General features: G+C 35.5%; 1 protein-coding gene across 2 annotated transcripts in view; it reads left to right on the forward strand.

Moving 5' to 3' along the window:
* The window catches only part of LRRIQ3 (leucine rich repeats and IQ motif containing 3), an 81196-nt gene that overhangs the window by 26587 nt on the left and 37590 nt on the right, over window positions 1-17019 (forward strand). The window lies entirely within an intron of this gene.

The raw sequence follows: 17019 nt of genomic DNA on the forward strand, positions 1-17019 counted from the left end.
TAATTTATTCCTTTTCTTTAAAATAATTTTAGTTAAGATGCTTTAAGTTATAATTTATATAGCATTTTTAAGAATTTCTTCAATTTCTTTAAAATATCTTCTATCACATTGTTCATATTCTGCTTGAGATTTTCCTGATGTGAGAAAAATCATATAACTCTAAAAATCATTTAACTATATAATTTTGTGGTGTAAATTGTTATTACCACAAGCATTTTATAACTTATTTCTTTGTATGTATTTTCTGTTTTAATTATTATAATTAGCACTAATAGCAATATAAAATCTTATTAGTGACTACATATAAAATTTCATGCATTAAAGGCTGATAATTCTCCATATAGCATAATATTCATCCACTGTTTTGTGCTGTAATATATATTGGTTTGAGCACACAGAGGAAATAGAATCTTGTATTTATTGAGTGCCTACTATGTACTAGGCACTGTGCTAGATATTTTACATATGTTACATAAATTATTCTCTACAATACTGTCAGTTAGGTACCTGTTTTTTATGTGTTTTCATTTTTATATTTTTATAAGCATTTGTTATGTTTTTTCATTTTTTATTTTTATAAGTTTCATTTCATTCTTATAAATACACTAAGGTTCAGAGGTAGTTAGTCTACCAAAGTTCACAGTTAAGTGACAATGCTGTAACTTAATTCCAGATCCTCTCATTCTAATGTCTGATCTTTTTTTTTAAATTTGGTAATTTTATTTTGATTTGGAAATTAGGTAATAATCAAATTGAATACTCAGCCTTGTAGTATAATTAACTGGAGTGAATATTTTTCTTCATTTGTAAATCACTGTGTTTGTGATACACTCCTTTATATAGGATCCTGTTTCTGGGTGGCCTGAGCTACAAATGTTTCCATTATTTTAACATGATTAGAAAGGTCCATAAAAGGCGCAGACTGTCATTAGTCTGATTTTAGTAAAATTGAGGACAGATGTCCTAAATTTAGTATAGAAATATCCTCAAGCCCTGAATTCCCATAGAAGTTACTCACTGAGTAAAAAAAATAAGTTTGAAAGGCAAGTGTATCCTATTCAAAATGTTTTCTCACTAGCTCTGAGTGTCAACTCTGTTTATTTGCTTCAGATGATCTTATGCTTTATGAAAATGAAAAGTTCAAGAAGGTGTCTTTTGATCCTCTATGTAGAATATAAACTCACTGATTTAAAAAATGTCATTACATTTTTATATGCTTTATGCATAGGAAACTTTTAGCTAATATTGTATAATGGTAACCTATTTGGATATGATGATAAATAATTTGGATGTATAGATAGGTGGATGCACACACACAGACACACACATATTGACATATATATATACACACATGGTCATATAAGGTATATCTATATATACATGTGCTGATACCTACATATCCATGTATGTATATATGTTGTTATGCCAAGTTAATTTTACATGTGTATAAATAGGCATAAATATTCATATTCCAAAAGTTATTTCATTTCATACTCACAAAGTTATGTATAATTTACCATTATCTGGGCACTGGAAGTCTTCTGAATGTCATGAAATATTTTGTAAAATCATTCATTGTAAGGAGTTTTCTAAAACTTTAATATTATCAAATATGTTGATTATATTGCTATTAATATAATTTATTAAGAACTGTTCTATAAATATATGGTCTCATAATTTTTCATTGTTTATAGTTACCATTCATAAGATATTATAATAGTGGTCTTCAGTGCAATTTCTTAAACTAATTAAATAATTATAGTTGTAAATTTCATCTTTCAATATTTACTTATATATAAAATTGACATCGCATCTTCTGCTGACTGACTTGTAGTCTTTTCTTCAGCTTACTCGGTTCATATGCTGGTCTTATTATGTACTACAATTTATATATTTAGTCTTTAGTGACTTGGAGTTTGCTTTACTGGAAACAATAGTGAGAAAAGTTGAGTACCAGAGTGCTTAAAAAAACAGATGGGCCAAGAAAAATAAATAGGATTAGGGATTTGGGAAAAGAGTGAGAAAATATCAGCATTTAATAGTGTAAGTTCACTAAAGAAAAAAAAAAAAGTAGTTGTGAGTGAAGTGATGGGAAAGATTGGTCAAGAATGGAATTCAAGTTTCAAATTAAAGAGTAATCAATGTTTGAATTTGCTCTAGTTTGAGGACAAAATGTGCTTAGTTTAAAGGGCATAAAACTGGAGCATATTCATGGTAACCTAGGAGGAAAGACTTAGAAGATTGCGTTCAGGTTGCATTTCTTTAAGAAACAACATGCTGCAAAGTCAGAAATCCATATTAACATCCAGAGCTATAAACTAACAATAAAATTTAGTTACAGAACCAAAAATCAGTAGCCATGAGAAAGGAATCTAATTGAAAGTGTGTAAGAGTAAGAAAATTGAGGGTCTGGAACAATCATCTGAACATTTTTTATCCATAGCTTGCAGATATTGGTCAGAAGGTGATACTGGTCTTTGTGATTTGACTTGAGTGGTAAGGGAAACAAAAGCAAAAATAAACAAGTGAGACTCCATGAAACTAAAGTTTCTGCATGCTGAAAGAAACTATCATTGTTTAAAAAATGCGTTCTACTAACCGTGAGAGGATGTTTCCAAAATATACATTTGGCAAAGGGTTAATATCCAAATTACATGAAGAATTCTTAAAACTCGACAAAAATAAAAGACCACTCAATAAAAAAATGGGAAGAGGATCTGACTAGACATTTTCCAAAGAAGACACAGATGGCCAACAGGTGCATAGAAGGATGTTTGATATCTCTTATTAGGGAAATACAAATCCAAATTATGAGATATCACTTCAAACTTGTAAGAATGGCTAATATCCAAAGACAGGAAGCACCACAGTCAGTTGTGCTTTCTCCCTGCCCTTTTTTCACACCCCCCCCCCACTCTTTATCTTCCTCTTGATGTTCTCAGTTGCTCTCAGTTCTGTGGTTAGGTTTCAAGGGTTGCTTTTAAACTTTGTCTTTGAAACTTTGTTTTCTCCATATTCCACAGATAAGTGTCTATATCTGGTATTTATCTTTCTCTTTCTGGCTAATTTTGCTTAGCATAATCCCTTCCTGTTCCACCCATGTTGCCTCAAGTGTCCTAACTTTTATCTTTTTTGATTGCTGAGTGTTATTCTGTTGTTTCATATACCACATCTTCTTGATCTACTCATCTGTGCTGGGGTATTTATGTTGTTTCTATATTTTGGCTATTGTAAATAGTGCTGCAATAAACATAATATTGCAGGTTTACTTTTGAGTTAGAGTTTTTGTATTCTTCAGAAAAGTACCTAGTAGTAGAATTACTGGAACATCTGGAGGATCCATTTATACCTTTTTGAGAAACTTCCATATTGCTTTACATAGGGGCTAGAACAGTCTACATTCCCATTAATAATACAGGAGAGTTCCTTTGTCTCCACATCCTCACTAGTACTTATTGTTTCTGGTCTTCTTGGTATGGGCCAATCCCACTGGTGTGAGATGGTATCTCATTGGGTTTTGCATTGCCCTGATGGTAAGGGATGTTGATTTTTTTTTATTGTGCCTATGGTGGTGGGTGCACTATGGCACTACACCTGAGGGAGAATCCTATACTTGCAAGACAGTAGCAAGGATGTTAACCAATGGTACTTCAATTAAAAATAGTAACAGAAAGTAGGGATGTATTGAGAGGCAGAGAGGGTTAAGAGAGGTAAATTACAAATAATTATCTTGATTGTGGTGATAAATTCAGGAATGAATACATAGGTCAAAATTTTCAGGTAAATGTACAGTTTATTGCATGTTATTTGTACCTCAATAAAACTAAAAACTTTTCAAGCTGTACACATTAAATATAAGAATACTATATATGTCAATTATTTTTCAGTAAGGTTGTTTATAAAAAACAAGAAATAGCAAGTGCTGGAGAGGATGTACAGAGAAGTGAACTCTTGCACACTCTAGGTGTACAAGATGTACAATGTAAATTGGTGTGGCCAGTTATGAAAAGAAGTATAGAAATTCCTAAAAAGTTAAAACTAGAAATTTCATACCATTTGGTTAGAAATTTCATACCATTTCACCTCTGGGTCCCAAATACACAAAAACGCTAAATTGAAGAGATATATTTCCCCATGCACACGGTTATTGCAGAATTATTTACAATAGCCAAAAATTGTAAACAACTAAGTGCCCATTGATAAACTGGTGAATCTGAAGATGTGATATATATAAAGAATGGAATACTACTCAGCTGTAAAAACAAAATGAAATCTGCCATTTGCAACAACATGGATGAACCAGAACATATTACCTATGCTTAGTGAAATTAGCAGAGGTAGAAAAACAGACACTATATGATTTCATTGATATGTGGTATATAAAGATATAAAAAAATAAACTAAATAAAACAAACTTTTGGGCTACTTGCCTAAATTAGTAGTTACCAGAATGGGGTGGAGAGAAAAGTTGTGGCAAAAGGGATTAGTTGTATGGCAAAGGATAGAAATGAACTAGATTGAATTTAGAAAAGTCATACAGTACTTTTCCCTTAGATCATAATGGAGTGAAACAAGATATCAATAACAGAAAAAAGCAAGAAAATTCCAAATTTCTTAGAGGTTAAACAACCTGTAACGCTTTCCAATAACTCAAAAAAGCAATTCCAAGAGAAGTTTAACACTACTTTGAGCTAGTTGAAAATAAAAACAACATCAAAATTTGTGGAATTCAAGAGAAAGCAGTGTGAGAGGTAAATTTATAGCATTGAATGCATATATTAGAAAAGAAAAAAATCTAAAGGCAATCATTTAAGTTTATGCTTTTTGGAAACTAGAAAGAGAAGAACAAACTAAATCCAAGGAAGAAGAAAAGTTTTAAAAATTAGAAATGAAATCTATAAAATTGAATATTTCACTCCTTTCAACCAAACTTATTTCCAGTTGGTATATGAGTGCATGTTCAGTCTTCCTCAGTTAAACATTAGGGTGTAGGTAACACTTCATGGTCTAGCAACACATAAATAAAATTTAAAAAAATTCCCGTATCATACTCAGTATAGAAGGTGGTATAAAAATAGAGTAACCAGGGGCCTCCCTGGTGGCGCAAGGGGTTAAGCACCACACTATGAAGCAGTCAGCAGCCTCTGCAGCATGAGTTCGATCCCCAACCTGCCACGGAGAAACCAACACGGTGCAGCAGACCTCTCCTGTCTCACCCGCTGCTCCCCTCAGCAGTGTGTTTCATTTGGTCTGCCTGTTCTGTTCCCCACTTTGTCTGTGGTGAATGCTTTCACCCCCTGCGTCTCTGGCCTGTACCCCAGCTCTTGTATGCACAAATAAATAAATCTTAAAAAAAAAAAAGAGTAGACATAATAAAAACTTCCCATTAGAAAAATAGAATGGAAAAAATTGGCCCCTGCCCCCATAGCAGTTTACCAAATCTATCTGAATGAAATAGTGAACACTTCTTTAACAAGAGAGTTAGCACTCTCTGGAAAATCTTCTGAATCTTCCCTGTGTAAAGATTTTATCTGTCCATTATCATTATGGCCTTTAAGAATAAACTTTAAAGTACTTGTCCTTGAATATTTCTCAGTTTCATAGCATAATAGGTTACAGGTTCTCTGCGTTCCTTTAGAGCTTGAGGAAGCATAGGTATTCTAAAGTCTAACTTAACTTCTTTGGCTGTACATTCTCTTCAAAAACTTGTAGCCTTCTGACTTACCTGATTTCATAGGTTTTATGGTTAAGTAACTACAAAGAACTTGTCAGACTTAGTTTATAATTCTGTCTTTGCCTACAGATATTTATACTTTAGGATATCAATATTATTTCCACTTTGAAATCTCCTATTGAAACTGTTTCAGTTTGAGGACCAGAGTTGTTAACATTTTGCCCATCGAATACTCTATTGCTAGAATCTCAGTAAACTTAAATTGCAGATACCAGATGCTTTCTTCTCTGATTTCATGGTAACATCTAACACTTAAATTCAGAATTTGTTATACAATTGCCTCTAACACCATAACTTAATTGTAAGTGGTCTGCCTTTCAAATGAAACTGTTTTGAGGCAGTAAAACTAGGGTGGCCAGCTTTTCAGCCTACAGTATCTTGAACTCTTGCCACCACTATCTAAAATCCTGTATAAAGGCAGTGCTACTGTATGATTTTTTTTTTTTTTTTAGTGTGTAGCAGAGTCTTTTTCTTCTTTTCTTTAAAATTTATTTATTTATTTATTCATTCATTCATTTATTTGTTTGTTTGTTTATATATTCAAGCACTGGGTACAGTCAGAAGCATGGGAGGGTGAGAGAATTCACCAGAGCCAGAGCGGGGAGCAGAGCAGGCAGATGGACCAAAATACACTGCTGAGGGGAGCAGTGGGCGGCAGGAGAGGTCTGCGGCCATGTGGGACCCACCCTCCTCCGGTGGCCGGGGAGCAGCCAGGGGACCGAACTGGCGTTGTAGAGGCTGTGGGCAGCTTCGCAAACCAGTGCTCAACCGCTGCGCCACCGGGGAGTCCCCTGTATGATTTTTTTTTTTTTTTGCCTTGCACTTCTACCTACCATTTGGTGTCAGTTTAAATTAGATTCAGTTTTTAATAATAGAGATTCAAAATTATGCCACCTTAAACAAGGTAGTAATTTGTACTTTCATGTAAAATTCTAGAAATAAACTATCTAGTATTGATCTGATGACACTATTCCATGAAGGACTTAGTGTCTCACACTCCTTTTGTATCATGCTTCTCTATGTTTGGCTTCTGTTCAGTTCAGGTTCCAAAACAACTCCCTCTGCTTAGCCATCACAGGTACTCTCCAGGCAACATTCACATCACCATACAAATCAAAGAAGGAAGTGATGTAGATGTTTTTTAACTGAAGTTCCTAAATGATATCACACAATATATCTTTAACTAGAATTTAGTCACATTGGCATATTCAGCTGCAAAAAAAAAAAAAAGCTGAAATATGTAGATTTTTCTTTGTGCCATTGGTTCGCAGACAAAACCCATGATTTCTATTATGAAAGTTGGGGAAAATCAACATTGGGGAACAAATGATAGTTTTTGCTATAGAACATGATAGAAAGTAAATGGTAAGGGAATAAATAATAACCAAGAAGTAAAGAAAAATAGTAATATTAGACATATACTATTATGGAACAATATTATAAAATAAAAGTCATAATAATATCAGATGACTTACTATTTTCCATCTGAATTATTAAGATGTTCCCTGGATATAGTTAAATCCAAAGCTAAGTTGCACTGGTGCCAAAAATCTTGTGGTTGATGGTTTGTTATTTATTAGTAATATATTTATGTTCTCTATGGACCTTTTAGCTGGTGTTTAGTTCAGTTTGGGTGTCTCCTTCATGCATTTTGAAATTTTTACTGAGCTACTCTTCTAGTTCACTACTGCTCTTGTTTGCTTTGTCTAATTGTCCATCAGGCTTTCAGTTCTTAGTTGCTATTTCTTTGATTCCCAAGTCTTAACAGATACTTTTGTTCTTTTTTCAAAATTTCCTTTTACTCTTTAATTTCTTTTTCCTGTAGATAGGTCAAACTTGTCCATTCTTTTTTTTTTTTTTTTTTTTTTTTTTCATGTTTTATCAAACTTTACTGAAGCTTTTATTTTCAATTAAATAAATGCCTCCAAGTTTTTAAAATCTAAGGCAAACTTTAGTCAACTGAAAAGTAATTTAATCTCTTCTGAATACACATACAAATTTTCTTTTATTGTTAAACAACTATATTCAAATAGCTTTGGGAATTGTAGAACACTGTACCTTCTCATGATTTTATAAACATTGGAATATTTTTCACTCTTCTACCAGTCCTTCATAGTGTTTTTCTAGTATTTTCTCTATAGCCACTAAATTTACTCCATGCACAAACTATCCAGAACACTCGAAGATTCCATTCTGCTAGTGCAATTATTGTCCCCCACATTTATTTTTTATATCACTGCCAGTTTAAACTCCCTGAATTATATATTTTTTATTATATACTTTCCAACTTAAAGCTTTTGATCTACCTAAAAAGTAAAATGGGCATTTTGAACTTAAAGTTTAGGATCAAAATGCTCTTTATCCTGATATCCTTTTTTACTTTGAATTTATTAAAAAAAATTTTTAAACAAAAACTTAGTGATGATGTTCTTAAAGATTGTAGTTTTCCAATCCTATATATTTTCTGTTTCTCTTTTTTCATTTATAAAGGAAAATACCAAAAGTGTTTTGTTTACTACTCTGTACTAATTCACCTATTATATGAGGTACAATATACGTTTCCAAAGTATTTCTTTTTTTTTTTTTTTTTTTTTTTTAAATATTAAATTTTATTTTTATATTCCCCATACAATTGCAAACGCCCCATTCTGACCCAATCCTTCCCCTCCCGCCCCCCCACCCCCAAAAAGTGTCTCTGGTTCATAGTTTTTTTGTTGATTTTGATTTTCACTTTCTTATATTCATTTTCCTGGTCCCTTATTTAAGTTTTCTAGATTCCTGCTATGAGTGAGACCATCCGGTATTTTTCTTTTTCTTTTTGGCTTATTTCGCTGAGCATGATCCCTTCCAGTGCCATCCATGTTGCTGCAAATTGCATGTGTTTATCTTTTTTGAATGCTGAGTAATATTCCATGGTATATATGTACCACATCTTCTTGATCCAGTCATCTATTTTTGGGCATTTGGGTTGTTTCCAAAGCTTAGCTATTGTAAACAGTGCTGCTATAAACATAGGAGTGCAGGTGCTCTTTGGAATTGATGTTTCTGTGTCCTTTGGGTAAATACCTAGGAGTGGAATTGCTGGATCATATGGAAGCTCTATGTTTAGTAGGTCCAGAAATCTCCACACAGCTCTCCATAGTGGTTGGACCAGTTTGCACTCCCACCAACAGTGCACAAGAGTTCCTTTTTCTCCACATCCTCGCCAACATTTGTTGTTGCTAGTTTTTTTAATATGTGCCATTCTCACTGGTGTGAGATGGTATCTCATGGTAGTTTTGATTTGCATTTCCCTGATTACAAGTGATGTTGAACATTTTTTCATATGTCTGTTGGCCATTTGCATTTCCTCTTCAGAGAAGTTTCTTTTTAGCTCTTCTGCCCATTTTTTGACTGGATTATTTTCTTTGTTGTTGCTGAGTCTTATCAGCTCTTTGCAGATTTTTGTGATCAGTCCTTTATCATTAGTGTTGGGTGCAAAAATGTTCTCCCAGTTGGTGGGGTTTCTCTTTGTTTTTGTTATTGTCTCTTTTGCTGTGCAGAAGCTCTTTAATTTGATGTAGTCCCAGCTGTTTATCTTTCTCTTCACTATCACTGCTTTGGGTGATGTGTCTGTAAAGATGTCTTTGATGTGCAAATCCCGTAGTGTTTCGCCTATATTTCCTTCTATGTATTTTATGGTTTCAGGTCTTATGTCTAGTTCTTTAATCCATTTTGAGTTGATTTTTGTGTATGGTGTGAGGTAGTGGTCAAGCTTCATTCTTTTGCATGTAGCGACCCAGTTTTCCCAGCACCATTTATTGAACAAACTTTCTTTGCTCCAATGCATAGTCTTTGCTCCTTTGTCAAAGATTAGTTGACCATAAATCTGTGGGTTTATTTCTGGATTTTCTATTCGATTCCATTGGTCTGTATGTCTGTTCTTGTTCCAATACCATGCAGTTTTGATGATTATGGCTTTGTAGTATAGTTTGAAGTCTGGGAGTGTGATGCCTCCATTTCCTTCTTTTTTTTTCAGTAGAGCTTTGGCTATTCGGGGTTTTTGGTGATTCCATATGAATTTCATCAATAATTGTTCTATTTCTTTGAAGAATGCCATTGAGATTTTGATTGGAATAGCATTGAATCTGTATATTGCTTTTGGTAGGATGGCCATTTTAATAATGTTTATTCTTCCAATCCATGAGCAGGGGATGTCTTTCCATTTCTTTGTGTCTTCTTCTATTTCTTTTAACAGTGTTTTATAGTTTTCTTTGTATAGGTCCTTTACCTCTTTTGTTAGATTTATTCCAAATATTTGATTTTTTTTGTTTCAATAATAAAAGGGGTGGTTTTTTTGATTTCTTCTTCTTCAGATTTATTGTTTGTGTATAGGAAGGCCACTGACTTTTGCGTGTTGATTTTGTATCCTGCCACTTTACTGAATTGATTGATGAGTTGAATTAGTTTTTCTGTGGAGATTTTGGGGTTCTCTATGTATATTATCATATCATCTGCAAATAGTGATAGTTTGACTTCTTCTTTTCCTATTTGGATTCCTTGGATGTCTTTCTCTTGTCTTATTGCTCTGGCTAGGACTTCCAGTATTATATTGAAAAGCAGTGGTGAGAGTGGACATCCTTGTCTTGTTCCAGATCTTAATGGAATTGCTTTCAGCTTTTCACCATTGAGAATGATACTGGCTGTTGGCTTGTCATAGATGGCCTTTATGATGTTGAGGTATGTTCCTTGTATCCCAAGAATTTCAAGGGCTTTTATCATGAATGGGTGTTGCACTTTGTCGAAAGCTTTCTCAGCATCTATTGATATTATCATATGGTTTTTATATTTCTTTTTGTTGATGTGTTGGGTAACGTTGATTGATTTTCGGATGTTAAACCATCCTTGTGCCCCTGGAATGAATCCAACTTGGTCGTGGTGAATTATCTTATGGATACATTGTTGGATTCTGATAGCTAAAATTTTATTGAGGATTTTTGCATCAGTGTTCATTAGGGAGATTGGCCTATAGTTTTCCTTTTTTGTGTTGTCCTTATTCGGTTTTGGTATTAGTGTAATATTGGCTTCATAGAACGTGTTTGGTATTGTCCCTTCCTTCTCAATTTTTTGGAAGAGTTTGTGAAGGATAGGCACTAATTCGTCTCTGAATGTTTGGTAGAATTCATTTGTAAATCCATCAGGTCCTGGGCTTTTGTTTTTGGGGAGGTTTTTAATTACCATTTCAATTTCGCTGCTTGTAATTGGTCTGTTTAGGTGTTCTATTTCTTCTTTATCTAGCTTTGGGTGATTGTAGAGTTGTAGGAATTTGTCCATCTCCTCTAGATTGTTGAACTTGTTTCCATATAACTGTTCATAGTAGTTACGGATTATTCTTTTGATTTCTGCTGTGTCCGTTGTGATTTCTCCTCTTTCATTTATGATTCTGTGTATTTGTGCTTTCTCCCTTTTTTCCTTTGTGAGCCTGGCTAGGGGTTTGTCTATTTTATTGATTTTTTCAAAGAACCAGCTCTTGGTTTCATTGATCTTTTGGATTGTTTTTTTAGTTTCAATTTCATTTATTTCTGCTTTGGTTTTTATTATTTCTTTTCTTCTACTGGTTCTGGGGTTTTTTTGTTGTTCTTTTTCTAGATCTTTGAGCTTCGAGATTAGGTTGTTTCTTTGAGTTCTTTCTTGTTTTTTGATGTGAGCTTCTATTGCTATATATTTTCCTCTTATTACTGCTTTTGCTGCATCCCATACATTTAGGATATTGGTGTCCTCCTTGTCATTCAATTCAAAGAATTTTTTAATTTCTTCTTTGATCTCCTCGTTAGTCCAGTGGTCTTCCAGTAGTGTGGCTTTTAATCTCCATGAGGTAGGATAGTTCCTTGCCTTCTTTTTATGATTTATTTCTAGTTTGATGCCTTCGTGGTCAGAAAAGATGGTTGGTATGATTTCAATCTTGGTGTATCTGTTGATGTTTGTCTTGTGCCCCAGTATGTGATCGATCCTGGAGAATGATCCGTGTGCGCTTGAGAAAAATGTGTACTCCGTTTTTTTTGGGTTTAGTGTTCTATAGATGTCTGTTAAGCCCAAATGCTCTAGGTCCTTATTTAGAGCTTTAGTTTCTTTACTTATTTTTTGTCTTGTTGATCTATCCATTGTTGATAGTGGTGTGTTGAAGTCTCCCACTACATATGTGTTTTCTCTGATGTCTGTTTTCAGAGAGGACAACAGTTGTCTGATATATTTTGGTGCTCTTTCGTTTGGTGAGTATATGTTAATGAGTGTTATTTCTTCTTGAAGTATTGTCCCCTTAATCATAATGTAGTGACCATTGGGGTCTCTTTTTATTTTTTTGAGTTTGAAGTCTGTTTTATCTGATATAAGTATAGCTGTTCCTGCTTTCTTTTTTGGCCCATTTGCTTGTAGGATTGTTTTCCATCCTTTGACTTTGAGCCTATTTTTATCTTTTGTAGCTAAATGTGTTTCCTGGAGACAGCAAAAGGTTGGGTTTTGTTTCTTAATCCAGGCTGCAACTCGGTGTCTTTTTATTGAAGAGTTTAGTCCATTTACATTTAGAGTTAATATTGATATGTTAGCATCTGTATTTGCCATTATGTTTGTCTTTCCTTTGATTTTATTTATTTATTCTTTTAATAACTTTTTTTTTTTTTGGTCTTCTTTCGTTGTTATTCGTCCCTCTGAGGTTCTGGCTTTAGGATTCCTTGTAGTATTTTTTGGAGTGGGGGTTTAGTCGCAATGAAATTCCGGAGTTTCTCTTTGTCTGGGAAGGTCCATATTCTTTCTTCATGGAGGAAAGAGAGCTTTGCGGGATAGAGTATTCTTGGTTGGCATCTGTTTTCTTGGAGTCTGTTGACTATGTCCCTCCACTCTCTCCTTGCCCGTAGTGTTTCTTCAGAGAAGTCTGATGTCAGCCTGATTGGTTTTCCTTTGAATGTTATCTGTTTCTTCCCTCTTGTCAGCTTCATTATTTTTTCCTTGTCCTGGATTCTTGGGAGCTTTACTATTATGTGTCTTGCTGTGTTTTTCCTTTCGTCGTGGAAGTTTGGTGTTCTTCTTGCTTCTTGTATATCAATTTTCAGCTCCTTCTTCTCATTTGGGAAGTTCTCTTCAATTATATCCATGAATATTTTCTCTGTTCCTACATCTCTCTCCTCTCCTTCTGGAATTCCTATAACTCTTATATTTCCTTTCCTCATGGAGTCAGATAGTTCCCGAAGTCTTTCTTCATTCTTTTTCCTTCGTACTTCTCTTTCCTTTTCTGTTTTGGTTCTTTTTATTTCTGTGTCTTCAAGATTACTTATTCGTTCTTCCATTTCATCTATTCTGCTTTCATTGCTTTTCCCAGAGTTCTTTAGTTCCTCCATTAATTCTTTGATCTCCTGCATTTCTCTTACTTCCCTCTTTAGGGACTCAATTTCCTTCTTCTGATCTATCACTTTTTTAATCATGGCAATTTTAAATTCTCTTTCTGGAAGGCTCAGAAGTTCTTCCAAGTTGCTGTCGTTGCAATCTGGGGAGTGGTTTTCTTTTGTGGTGTGCTTCTTTCCTGAGGAGTTGTTAGGTTGCGTGTGGTTCTTCTACTCCCTACTGTCTGTTTTCTAATTTGTCGTATGCGTTGGGACACTGTGTTGCTCGGACTGACTGACATCTTGGGTGAACTTCTCCGCTCCCCTCTGGCTCTTCCAGGAGCCATCTCTGTCTTCTGGGGGAGCTTTCTGCTGGTTTTAGGCAGTTTTTACTGAAGAAATGTCCCTGTTCTCAAATGGCGAACCGGGATGCAGTCCCTGCGCCTCCGGTTTCAGGCACACTCTTCTGCGCACCCGGTCTGCCCCGGACGTGGGTGCCTGCTCCCTCTGTGGGCTCAGACTGCTGGTCGGAAGGGGCCTGGCGTGGAATAACTTCCCGGCTGGCCACTGGGTCCTCCAGAAACCTTCTGCCCTTTTCAAGCAGTCTTAAGAAATGTCCTGTTTTATAGGGTGTTAGTGACTTTTTTTTTTCCTGGTCGCTAGGTGGCGCCAGAGATCTCTCCTATTGTCCTTGGGGGGCTGTTTTTCGCCTCCCCCAACCCCGTGGGACAGAGAACAGAGCGGGAATGGTAGGGTACACCTCAACAGCTTTGGGGTGCTGTGTCTGCCTTGTGCCCCACCGTCGTGGAGAAACCACGCCCCGAATTTTCGTGCCCCGGGTCTCAGTTCAAAGCCCTCAGTTCCAGGACGCCGGCTGTAGCCCAGTTCAGTGGCGCGGGAATGGCGCCTTTTGCACCGCTCCCGTGCCTGGACGCCTGGATCCTGCTTACTCAGGGAGGGACCTTCACCTCAGTGAGGACCTCCGCGCGTCTCCCCGCAAGCCTAGGTAGTCTCCCCGCAAGCCTAGGTCGCAGGCGCGGGGACCTGGGCAGCCGCGATCCAGGTCTGCACTTGCTTTTCAAGCGCGCCGAGCACTCCGCGTTTCCGCGCCAGCTTACCGGCAGCCCGGGCTGTGTGCGCGTCTCCCGGGGTCTTTGTTCTTCTCTAATGGCGCCCGGAGCCGTTCCAAACTTGTCCATTCTTTCTTTAAGCATAGTAATAAGCAAAGTAGCTCTATAGTCAGTTTCAATTAATTTCAATAATTTGTGTCTTGTGTATTGCTCACTGACTTCAATATATTTTTGTGGAAATTTTGGACTCTAGAATTAAGATAATTTCCTCCATATAGTATTTTGATTTGTTATCACCATACACTAAATAACAAATCATAGCTTGAGATATTATGACTTATATTGGTTTTACTTTAATTAATAGCTGTTCACTTAAGTCTTCATGGTATAGTTTTTTGATTTACTAGTTGAATATGGGTGGTGTCCTATCCTTGATATTGTCTGACTTCCTGAGTCACCAAATTAGTTTATAAGATGTTTCTTCCTCATCTGCAGATATCTCAGAACGATGGTAGCTTTGAGTGTTGACTTTCCTCTCTGAGATTCTGGGTTCATGAAAATTTTGACCTAAAATCTGAATTTTATTTTTATTTTTTATTTTCTTAAGATTTATTTATTAATTTATTTATACAAACACTGGGTACAGTCAGAAGCGTGGGAGGGTGAGAGAATTCACCAGAACCAGAGGGGAGAGTAGAGCAGGCAGATGAAGTACACTGCTGAGGGGAGCAGCGGGTGGCAGGAGAGGCCTGTGCACCATGTGGGACCCTCACTTGGTGGCTGGGGATCAAACCGGTGCTGCAGAGGCTGCGGGCAGCTTCTCAGCCCAGCGCTCAATCGCTGCGCCACCAGGGAGGCCCATAAATCCTAATTTTATTGATCAATCTTTACTGTGTTTCTAAATGCTTAAAAAATAATCTTTCATTTGACTTTTTTTTGAATGTGAGAATTTGTCCAAATTACTCTTCTACCAATTCTAGATATGGATGTCTTCATATTTTATTTCCATTAATAAATAACTACTAGTTTTATTTTAACCTTATAACCATTCTCCATTTCTAGAGTATATTTTGAATCTCAAATCTGATTTACTTTATTTTCATTTTATAAATTAATTTTAAATATTAATGTCATTTTATGGTATTTCTACTTCCTACCACTACAATGAAGATTCTATATGTGGTACATTAATTTTTGAGATTCAAGGCAGTAACTAATCTGTATTGGGAGAATATAGGCCTGGTCATTTTCAGTACTGTATGAGTGGATAATAAAATATGTGGTCTTTTGTGTTTGGCTTCTTTCACTTGACATGTATTCAAGATTCGTCCATGTGCAACATATGTTTGTACTTCAGTTTTATGACTGAATAATATTCCATTTATTAATACACCACATTTTAAATCTTTTCATTAGTTTGGTTGCTTACAATTTATATCTATTATTAATAATGTTGCTATGAACATACATGTACAAATATTAGTGTTGACAATTTTTTCAGGTTTTTTGTTATATGCTAAACAGTGGAATTACTATGCTATGGAATTACTATGGTAATTCTATGTTTAATTTTTTTAGCATATCAGTTTATTAAACTGCAACTTAATATTTTTTAATTTTTTTATATAATTCTTACATCATTTTTCATTTTTGCACAATGTTTGCATTTTCATTTTGGTTATATTCCCCATACAATTGCACCCCCCAGCCTTATTTTGAGCCTAGTCCTTCCTCTTCCCGCCCCTCCCCAGGAACCTGTCCCCCCACCATAGTGTGTCTCTGGTTTATAGTTGCTTGTTGATTTTGCTTTTTACTTTGTATTAATCAGTCTTTTTCCTGGTCCCTTATATTTAGGTTTTCTAAATTCCTGCTATGAGTGAGACCATCCAATATTTTTCTTTTTCTTTCTGACTTATTTCTCTGAGCATGATCCCTTCTAGCTCCATCCATGTTGCTGCAAACTGCATGTGTTTATCTTTTTTGATTGCTGAGTAATATTCCATTGTGTATATGTACCACATCTTCTTGATCCAGTCATCTATTTTTAGGCATTTGGGTTGTTTCCATAGCTCAGCTATTGTAATTATGCTGCTATAAACATTGGGATGCAGGTGCCCTTTGGAATTAATGTTTCTGTGTCCTTTGGGTAAATACCTAGGAGTGGAATTGCTGGATCATATAGTAGGTCAAGTAATCCCCATAGAGCTCTCCGTAGTGGTTGGACCAGTTTGTACTCCCACCAGCAATGCAGGAGAGTTCCTTTTTCTCAACAACCTCGCCAACATTTGTTGTTGCTAGTTTTTTTAATATGTGCCATTCTCACTGGTGTTAGATGGTATCTCATGGTAGTTTTGATTTGCATTTCCCTGATTACAAGTGATGTTGAACATTTTTTCATATGCCTGTGGCCATTTGCATTTCCTCTTTGGAGAAGTTTCTTTTTAGCTCTTCTGCCCATTTTTTGACTGGATTATTTACTTTGTTTTTGTTAAGTCTCTTCAGCTCTTTGTAGATTTTTGTGATCAGTCCTTTATCATTGTAGTGTTGTGTGCAAAAATGTTCTCCCAGTCGGTGGGGTTTCTCTTTGTTTTTGTTATTGTCTCTTTTGCTGTGCAGAAGCTCTTTAATTTGATGTAGTCCCAGCTGTTTATCTTTGGCTTCACTATCACTGCTTTGGGTGGTGTGTCTATAAAGATGTCTTTGAGGTGCATGTCATGTAGTGTTTCGCCTATATTTCCTTCTATGTATTTTATGGTTTCAGATCTTATGTCTAGTTCTTTAATCTATTTTGAATTGGTTTTTGTGCATGGTGTGAGGTAGTAGTCAAGCTTCATTCTTTTGCATGTAGTGATCCAGTTTTCCC

The sequence above is a fragment of the Talpa occidentalis genome, unplaced genomic scaffold (assembly GCF_014898055.3).
Source record: "Talpa occidentalis isolate TD23 unplaced genomic scaffold, MPIMG_talOcc4v2.1 talOcc4.9, whole genome shotgun sequence".
Taxonomy (NCBI): Eukaryota; Metazoa; Chordata; class Mammalia; order Eulipotyphla; family Talpidae; genus Talpa; species Talpa occidentalis.